Source organism: Heloderma suspectum, chromosome 2 (genome assembly GCF_057233095.1).
Source record: "Heloderma suspectum isolate Gila_16-S chromosome 2, 16-S_ref, whole genome shotgun sequence".
Classification (NCBI taxonomy): Eukaryota; Metazoa; Chordata; class Lepidosauria; order Squamata; family Helodermatidae; genus Heloderma; species Heloderma suspectum.
Genome location: NC_139459.1, coordinates 345,079,499 through 345,090,083, shown reverse-complemented (window position 1 = coordinate 345,090,083; position 10,585 = coordinate 345,079,499).

The window sequence follows — 10,585 nt, the reverse complement described above, 5'->3', positions numbered from 1 at the left end:
AGGTTGGTCTTTGGCTTCCGAGATATGTGTCTAATGCAGGCAAGCTCCAATGATGGAGTATAAGTAAGCCCTTTCCAGATGTTATCTGGGCCTCTATAGATGTGTGGGGAGGAGTGACACTGTACAGCTGTACATGCAGGGTCTCTCTTGACATGCTCTGGTGTATGTGTCGTGGTTGGGGAAGGAGAGCGCCACCACAATGCCTTTTCCTCCCACACATGTTGATTGAAGCACAGATAATGTCTCAAAAGGGGTCCAGTCGCTTTGTTATAGGCTGCAGTTAGGGTGGCTACTTATACGTGGCCAAAAAAAAGGAAATGCATTGCCAGAAAGGAGACAAAAGATGCAGATTTGGATACCATGTGCATATGCTAATTTATATGCAGAGTTGCAAATTGAGAAATAATTACTATAATTTTTTTAAATAGAAATGCAACGCGTCTCACCATAGTGATTTGGGTTAGGGCGGACAGACGGAAAAGAGGACAGGGCTTCTGCACTTTAATGGTTGTGTAGAAGAGGAAATTTCAGCAGGCATGGCTGGCATGATACAGATTTGCCTGCTGGTGGTTGTGGTGGTGTTTTTCCATCGTTGCACATGGCAATGGCTCCTTCCATGCTGATTGGGTGGTGGGGGGGGGGGAATCATTGACATGTTGCTCCTGGACTAATGTGTGCCAGAGGTGTTGCCGGGGATGCTTTGTGAATCGCCAGTGTTAATAAGGGATTAGTGTTATGCCCTACCTGGAGGAGGATTTGTCTGAGGAAGAAGAGGGGGGGAAGAGCCAGCACAATGGGCCCCAGCCAGAGCTAAGCAAGGAACAGGAGGCCTTGGCTGACAGTCCTCCCTTAGAAACATTACAGGAGCAGCCCAGCCCCTCTTGAGCAGTTCCTGAAATTCCACAAATGCCAGAAGCAGAGCCTGAGCCAATCCATCCCTCTGCACAGTGTAGAATCAGACTCGAGCAGCAAAAGAACAGAAAGAAGTCCCACCATGGGGCCTCCCTTAAAAGCAACACGCTGACCTAATTAGCCAGCTGTGCTGATTAACACCCAGCTATAAATTCAGCCCTGCTGAGGCCAGTGGTCTGCTGCAGACAACGGCACCTTAACCTTGGCTTTGTGTGCCAAGATACCAGATCTGACAGGCTCCTAGGCCCTTAGTTACCCCTCTGATTGGCCTTGACACTTGATAAAACTGACACTTGTGAGCTGACCTGTGGATGGCTTTGACCTCACCTGTACCTGCAAAACCTCCTCAGAACTCCTGCGTGTGGCGTTGGCCTAAACAGGTTGCTCTTCTGCTGCTGCTCCTGGGACTATCTGTGTCCCTTGCCCAAAGCCCTTGCCTGTGTTGAACCAGGACAGCTGGATCCAGATTTAGACGGGATTAACTGCACTGGCCCCCTTCATGGATCACTGCCTTGTTGTGGCGAAGGGGCTTGCGTAACTCAGTGAAGCCATAAGCTATGCCGTGCAGGGCCACCCAAGACGGACAGGTCATGGCAGAGAGTTCTGACAAAATGTGGTCCACTGGAGAAGGAAATGGCAACCCACTCCAGTATTCTTGCCAAGAAAACCCCATGGAACGTATCACAAGGCTAAAAGAGATGACGCCGGAAGATGAGCCCCTCAGGTCGGAAGGTGTCCAATATGCTACTGGGGAAGAGCAGAGGGTATTTCCAAGTAGCGCCAGAAAGAGTGAAGCGGCTGGGCCAAAGCCGAAAGGACACTCAGCTGTGGATGTGTCTGGTGGTGAAAAGAAAATCCGATGCTGTAAAGAACAATATTGTTTAGGAACCTGGAATGTCAGATCAATGAATCAAGGTAAGCTGGAGGTGGTCAAACATGAGAAATCAACCCTGAGTGCTCCTTGGAAGGACAGATAATGAAGCTGAAGCTCCAATATTTTGGCCACCTAATGCGAAGAGAAAACTCCCTGGAAAAGACCCTGATGCTGGGAAAGACTGAAGGCCAAAGGAGAAGGGGATGGCAGAGGATGAGATGGCTAGATAGCATCACGGATGCAATGAATATGAACTTGAGCACGCTCCGGGAGAGAGCGCAGGACAGGAAGGCCTGGCGTGCTATGGTCCATGGGGTCACGAAGAGTCGGACACGACTGAACGACTGAACAACAACAACTGCACTGGCAGAAATGGACGTCCCCACTCCCTCCTTCCTACAGCAGTCCCCCTCCCCAGCTCCTTGAAAGTGCACGCATAAGAGAGAGAGAGAGAGAGAGAGAGAGAGAGAGAGGTTCCTGCTGAATGGGGTGAGCTGTGGTATGTGTCAAGGGAGGGGGTCCCCTAAAACAGGCAGAGGGATCTTCTGTGAGTACAGCCTTTCCTCTTGCAAAAACTCCCTTCCTCATGAGGAATGCAGATCTTGGATCCAACCCAAGGGAATTCTCAGTCTGCTGTTCCTGCATTTCATTTTGCTCTGACCTCAGTGTTGACCCCATCTGTATATGAGCCTGTAACTCGGGATAACCCTTCATGCATCTGAAGAAGCAGGCTGTAGTCCATGAGAACTTATGCCATAGTAAATTTGTCTTTAAGATGCTGCAAGACTCTTCATTGTTTTTACTGCCACACATTAACACCACTGCCCTTCTGGAAAGTGTTACAGTTTGTGTTGTTGGCAGTGGAATTTGTTCCCTCTTATTCTCAGTGTTGCTGCTGAAAGAGCGGGATTTCATGAGTTGTTGTTAACATTTCTGTACTGCCCCATTGCCAAAGCTCTCTGGGCATTTTACAGAAGTTAAAGCATTAAATACAATATAAAAAGTTTAAAAGCCATTTACATAAAAGCACACAAATATACGCAAACAACATATAACTAAAGCAACTTTGAACAGTCAGTCCTAACTAAAGACATATCCAGGACCAATTCAAACTCACCATGTGCTGCCAAATGCCTGGGAAAACAGGTAAGTCTTAACCTGATGCCAAAAAATAACAGTGTTAGCGCCAGGCAACCCTCATTGGGGATCTTGTTCTGCAGATGGGGGGCCACCACTGAGAAGGCCCTTTCCCTTGTTGCCACTTTCCGGGTTTCCCTTAGTGGAGGCACTCGGCGGAGGACCTCAGATGCTGAACATAGTCTGTGAATAGGTTCATTTTGGGACAGGCATGCAGTCATTAATGCTGATGTGTAGCTTACTCAGGATTTTATAATGCATAAAATCCTGAGTAAGCTACACATCATTGCTCCAATATAGGCAGGTCCCAGCATGGCAGGACTGTGGGATTCCTTTCTTACAATCACAAGGAATTAAAAAGGGATACTGGAGTCTTGAGTTGCACCAGAAAACGATGCCTCAGATTTATTTTCTTTTTCTCCTGATGCCATCTTTCCACTCAAGCAAATAATAAGTGGGTTTCACAATAAAGATGATTCCCAGGATTCTTTAAAGAAGGAAAGGTGGAGAAATGTGAAGTAGAAATGTGGTAAGATGGGGTGGGCCAATGTGTTTCCACACAGAGTATTGCCTCACTTTCAACACTACTAATTTCCAAGAACCCAGCAGTTCTAATTGAGTTCAATAAGGGGACAGAAAGCAGCCCCATTCAGGTGTTCTGATTCTGTGTACATGCAAGGAAAAATCAGTGTTCAGAATTGTGTGGAGAGTCTCCACAGGTACAGAGGGCTCTCCTCTTCAGAGACTCGGCCTCTAGGAGTTCAGGGTGATGAAAACAATTATGGGTGGAGTGGGGGCAGCACACTCCCTCTCCTCATGTGTTTACACAGAACCAGAACATCTGAATAGGGCTCTAGAGGTTGTATGGAGTGGGCTTGCTGAATTGGAGTCAGTTGGAGCCACTCCACTGCTAGTATAACACCCCCCCCCTCAAAAGCAGCCTTCATCAACCTGGGGCCCTCCAGTTGTGTTGGACTAAAAGTCCCATCATCACCATGCTGGCTGTGGATGCTGGGAGTTGTAGTCCAACACATCTGGGAGAAGGTTGCTCTAGGGGGGATTCAGACAAATCTCAGTGTTCAAAGAGCATACGAGGGGGGTGTGGGATTGCAGAGGCTGGTCCTGTCCCTGCTGACCATGTTGTCCCTACAGTTTGAATGTTTGGCACATTTGAGAAAGAGCCCAAGGCATGTGCTGATGTGTGTGCATAGAGCTCCTCTATGCATGGGTGGGATCCATATTGGGGGATCCTGATCTAATCAGGATCCCCCAATATGTGGAGGAGCTCTATGCTCATATGTTTATATACACATAAAGCCCCTTCTTCGAATGCTTGAGGGGATTCATCTGAACCCCTCTACTTACTCTGTTGGAGCAAGTGTGGGCAACCTGTAGCTATGAGACACATTGAGCCGTCTCATCTGTTCTTGCTAATGTTCCAGGTTGTTGTTTAAAAAAAAAATAAAAATTCTAGTCCTCATGATTGCAAAGGTGTGTTGTATACTGCTTCATTCCTTACCACCCTCACAGCACAATCCTATGCATGCCTGTAAAGGAGTAAGCCTCACTGAGTTCAACAGAGCCTCCTCACAGATAAATGTGCATAGGAGCACAGTGTCACCTGAAAGTCTCCTGCCCTGCTGCCTTAAATGACTTTGCTCCTTTGTCCTTGCTTCCCTTAATGCGTGGAACCTCCTCCAGAACACCCATGGGGTCCCATCTCTTTCTCTCTCCCTTAATAAACCTAGTAAGAAAAAGCTGATCTATTGCTTTTCTTAATTGCTTGGGAGGCCTCTCAGGAAGCCTGATTGGCTGAGAATGGAGTTCAAGGCTGAGTGAGGTTCCAGCCAGAGATGGGCGAGCCTTGTTTACAAAACTAGTGAAGGGAAAGCAAGGGCAGGTAAAGGATAGGGGGGAGCTTTGCCCTGTTCAGATAGTTCCAGGTATCTGAGTCCTTTCTTTCGTTATAACAATTTCCAGAGGGGTAGCTGTATTAGTCTGTTGCAGCAAAAACAACAAAAGAGCCTTGTGGCACCTTAAAAACTAACACATTTATTCTGGCATAAGCTTTCATGGACTGTAGCCCACTTCATCAGATGCATTATGGAGAGTTTCAGGTTCATATACAGTACGTGTGGTGGTGGTTTGCGGCGGTGGGGAGAATTGTAACTTCACTGTTCTGACCTCACTGTTTACAATTCTTCCCCACATGTACTGTATAAAAAACCTGGAACTCTTTATAATACTGCATGCATCTGATGGTGTGAGCTATAGTCCACACAAGGTTATGCCAGAATAAATGTGTTAGTCTTTAAGGTGCCACAAGACTATTGTTTTCTGTCATTGTGTGGCTACTGAAGAAAAGTGAGCAGCTTTAGTGATGGAATGTGGTGGCAGAGAGGGTGCTGGAAAATCCTCGGTTCACACTCACCTCTGATTTGAACTCATTAGTTGGCCTTCGGTAAGCCATTAGTCTTTCAGCCTCAGTATCCCCATATGGGGACAATAATAACAGCCCATAGGGGGACAACAAGGATAACTTGTGAGGATTGCTGAGGTAGCTTTTTAAATGCTGAGAGATGTGAACAGCTGCACATTAAATGACTCCTAGTCAGACTGTCATGAACATCTGTGCTGTCGTGCCCCCAGTGTTGCCATCCGTGTCATCCGCTACTGACTCCACACGCGCGCACACACACGCGCACACACTACCTCCACATGTTGGGTAGAAGGTCTGAAGGGGGAATTGATGTGTGTACAGCTGAGCACGCATAGGCTCTTCTGCGCAATCTGGTCCCCTGAGGTGATTCTTGAATGCATGGAGAAGGTTTGGTGGGGGCACTAGGTAATCTTCCTTCCTGTGCATGTACATCATGATTAGACTACTGTAATGCAGGCTCTGTGGGGCTGCCCTTGCGCCTGGTTCAGAAGCTGCAGCTAGGGTAGAATGCAGCAGCCAAATGCTCAGTGCAGCGCCCAGCTATACACATTGCGCCTGGTTAAAAGAACTGCACTGGCTCCTATTAGCCCCCGGCCCTGTTCAGAGTTTTGTGGCTGATATCCAAAGCCCTCAGTAACTTGAGGCCAGGATGCCTAGCTGACCACCCCACCCCTAAATCGACCCAGGTTTTTCCGAGGAGGCCTCATCGGTCATGCCACAGCCAATGGTGTGTCATCAGGTAACGGCATGTAAGCAGGCCATCTTGGTAGTGGCACCCACCCCCTGGAACACCCCCCATGCGTGATGCGAAAGACGGAAACTGTGGCGACCTTCAAACGCCTGCTGGAGACACATCTGTTCCTTCTGGCTTTCCTTGACTGGAGATCGACCAGGACACTGCTCTGTCTTACTGCTTTTGTTGTAATGTTTTAAAGGCATTTATTCTTTTATACTGTTTTATATTGTATTGTATGTGTTTTACATGAACCACTTGGAATCCTGAGCTGAGGGAGAAGAGAGCGAGAAGTGGGCCCTTCCACCAGCACCCACTCTCCCCCATGAAGGTCTGCCTCCCCCAGCTGGCACCGCCACCAGCCCTTCCAGCAAGCTGGGCTGAGCGGGATGAGAGGAGAGCAGGGCCATTCCGCCAGCCCTGCTGAAAGCATTAATCTCCCCCCTCTTCCCTCCCCATCCCTTTCCCCTGTGTGCTGTCTCTTTTCAGATGGTAAGCCTGTGGGCAGGGACTGTCTCATTTAAGTGATTCTATGTAGGCCGCTCTGGAGGCCTTTTTGGCTGAGGAGAGGCATAAAAATACTTTAAACAAACAAACAAACAAACAAATAAATGTGGTATAGAAACAGCTTAAATAAATAAAAATAACATCTCTCTAGCTATAACAGGAGGAAAAAAAGGTCATATTTGCCTGTTGTTGTTCAGTCGTTAAGTCGTGTCCGACTCTTCGTGACCCCATGGACCATTTTGTAGTCCAACAAAACACCATTTTTCTCTGGAGGTCACTGTTAACTAAAAGCATTTTAAAAACAACGACATTAACCTTGAAATTATTGAGCCTCAGCTTTTGCTTGAAGATGTGCTGAGAAGTGTCACATCTGTGTGAGACAGGTCTTTTCATAAGAATAAACATGTTTTATCTATACCTTTTCACCTCTCAGAGCATGTCCTCTGCGGTATGTGTGTTGGGTGGTACCACCCACCATATCCAGTAACAGCCGGCACGTGGTAGGTCGAAACTAAAACTGCTGCCACCCTTAGCGCTGAAAACTACCAGACATAGCTAGTCATACACCTCTTTTCATCTTCAATGCCCTTCCCAAACGCTACTTGTCTGTCATACCCAGACTGTAAAAGGAGCACCTAGATAAAAGGTGTGTAAACATCTTTGAAACCAGCAACCACAATACCTCTTTTAGGACATTTGGGGCAGGTGGTGCCATTGTACATAGTCTTACCCTGCATCACGATCTCACTTGCAGTGTAGGGGGAGTGTTCTGGGGGTGTTTCCCCATTGCCATGAGTGGATTGGCTCCTGCCCTGACTGAGTGACATGGGAGTGTCAGTACCATTGCACCGTGGGATTAGTGTGTGTGTGTGGGGGGCAGTTTTGTTGCCCTGGATGCTGGAGGTGTGTGCCGTGTGGTGTTGCTCCATTCTGTGTTTTTTTGTAATGGTCTCCCCCCCCTACTTCTGTGCCAGATGTGCATAGGACATGTCATAAGTTGTGCTGATGTTGCATGAGGACTGGCCGAAGATGTTTTGTTGCCTGAGGGGAAAGACAAGATCTCCCCCCACCCCCAATTTGATGTAGAGAGGTCAACCAATCTTACTTCAATGGCGGCTGCCTCTGCTTCACCTGACAGCATCTGAGGGCAGCTGGGTAGCTGAGGGGGTGCAGAGCAAGCTGTGACACTTGACACAGTTTGATTTTATTTTTCCTATTTTTCTTCAAGTTGTCTTTCTAATGTCTCCCCATATCCACTTTTTGTTGTTGTTCAGTCGTTCAGTCGTGTCTGACTCTTCGTGACCCCATGGACCATAGCACGCCAGGCCTTCCTGTCCTGTGCTGTCTCCCGGAGTGTGCTCAAGTTCATATTCATTGCATCGGTGATGCTATCTAGCCATCTCATCCTCTGCCGTCCCTTTCTCCTTTTGCCTTCAGTCTTTCCCAGCATCAGGGTCTTTTCCAGAGAGTTTTCTCTTCGCATTAGGTGGCCAAAATATTTGAGCTTCAGCTTCAGTATCTGTCCTTCCAATGAGCACTCAGGGTTGATTTCCTTTAGGATGGACTGATTTGACCTCCTTGCAGTCCAGGGGACTTGTAAGAGTCTTCTCCAGCACCACAGTTCGAAAGCATCAATTCTTCGGCGCTCAGCCTTCCTTATAGTCCAGCTCTCACAGCCATACATTACTACTGGGAAAACCATAGCTTTGATTAGATGGACCTTTGTCGGCAAGGTGATGTCTCTGCTTCTTACTATGCTGTCTAGGTTTGCCATAGCTTTCCTCCCAAGGAGCAAGCGTCTTTTAATTTCATGGCTACAGTCACCGTCTGCGGTGATCTTGGAGCCCAAGAAAGTAAAATCTGTCACTGCTTCCATTTCTTCCCCTTCTATATGCCAGGAAGTGATGGGGCCAGATGTCATGATCTTCGTTTTTTTAATGTTGAGTTTCAAACCAGCTTTTGCACTCTCCTCTTTCACCCTCAACAAGAGGCTCTTGAGATCCTCTTCACTTTCTGCCATTAGGGTGGTATCGTCTGCATATCGGAGGTTGTTGATAATTCTCCCAGCAATCTTAATTCCGACCTGTGATTCATCCAACCCGGCGTTTCTCATGATGTACTCTGCATATAAGTTAAATAAGCAGGGTGACAATATGCAGCCTTGTCGTACTCCTTTCCCAATTTTGAACCACTCGGTTGTTCCATGTCTGGTTCTTACTTGGCCCTCGTACAGGTTTCTCAGGAGACACGTAAGGTGGTCTGGTACTCCCATCACTTTAAGAATTTGCCACAGTTTGTTGTGATCCACACAATCAAAGGCTTTAGCGTAGTCAATGAAGCAGAAATAGACATTTTTCTGGTATATTTCCCTTAATTATTTACTTCTAATATTTTATCACTTCTATTAATTTCTCTCATTTCTTAAATCCACTTTTACTTGATTTTGTCAATGAAAATTGTTTCCCACCATAACTCCCCCCACTTGCTCATAGTAGATAATCTTGTAGACTTCAGGCACCACAATGTACTCTCGTTTTCTTTTGCAATGTAACAAATGTGGTGAGAAAAGAAATAGAATGCAAAGTTTGACCCTGAATACAAGTCTGAATTGAAAACATCCTGAAATGTAATCTTTGACTCATGATATCTGAATGTGAATTAGAACACTATGAAATGTGAAAAAGTCAACATTTTAAACCAGTCTGTGTCATGTGAATAGCCCAGACCAGGAAGGGGAGGTGTGAATGGAGAGTGAATGGTTTTATTGCAAGAGGGCCAGATGAGGGTGCTCTGGTATGTGCTGAAGATTGCCAAAGTATCAGTTACAGAAGATGGACATGGGCCAATGAAAGAGGGGTATCTGCAGATGTTCTGATAACAAGGACGGCACTTTACAATCATGGAGATGTTGGGGAGTTGGAAGGAGGTGCCAGGCTGTCTACAACAAATGTCAATCTTGGGAATTGGGGACATGATGTATTATCAACAAAGGACATACTGAACCCCTCTTTGATCTCATGAGCCCCATCGAGGGAAAAGAGAATAAAACTCCTGAATCTGCCATAGTTCAGGAGGGGCGTGGTTGCGTCTGGTTTGTTCGTATGTGCACATACCAACAGTACCCTCAGTCCATGGGACACGTATTAAGTGCTCTGGCCAAGTACTTGATAGTGTGTGGTGAGTATGTGTTGGCTAAAATTCAGGGAAAAGATTTTACTGTCTGGGGCTTAGATAGGGCGCAGCTATCTTTGTTCTGTCATATGCACTGTTTGGTTTCGGATGTAAGACAGCAGGCTTGGTCCTGGCTGACACTGTATCATTGTTGCCCCAGTGGGCCATTTGCGGCAGTGGCGCGATCTGGAGCTGAGCAACAAACGGGCTGGCTGTATATTTAGTCATTTAATGCACCACATTTGGGTAACTAAATTTCTACCTGGGAGGCGTGTAACCTCTTAAGCCTCAGGGAAGGGTGCAACTTCTTGAAGATTGTTGGTTTGGGGCTGTTATCTAGGAGGCATGCAACCTCTTGATTCAGAGGGCTTGAAACCCTTTGAGATTTCTTTGTAATTAAGGTTGTACCTAAGAGGCGTGTAACCTCTTCAGTCTTGAGCTTCAGAGAGCCTGAAACTCTCTGAGATTTGTTTGTAATGAAGTTTGTGCCTGAGAGGTGTGTAACCTCTTCAGCCTCAGAGAGCATGCAACTCTCTGGGGAGGTTCTACTTTTGCTTATTTCTTTTATTTCAATAAATCTTCTTTCATTTACATTGGTTGTGTGTGTGTTCTTCTCCTCATAAGATCCCAAACCTGTCAGCCTGATCAACTGAGTGGTCCTGGGTAAATTGAAATCTATATTTCACACACACACCACTCTGTCCTCCAACACCTGGCTGTCACTCCCAGCTAGGGATGTTAGAGAAATCTGCTGCGGAGTCAAATGAGGCTGGATTCGTTGGAATCTGGCCTCAGGAATCCACGGTGGATC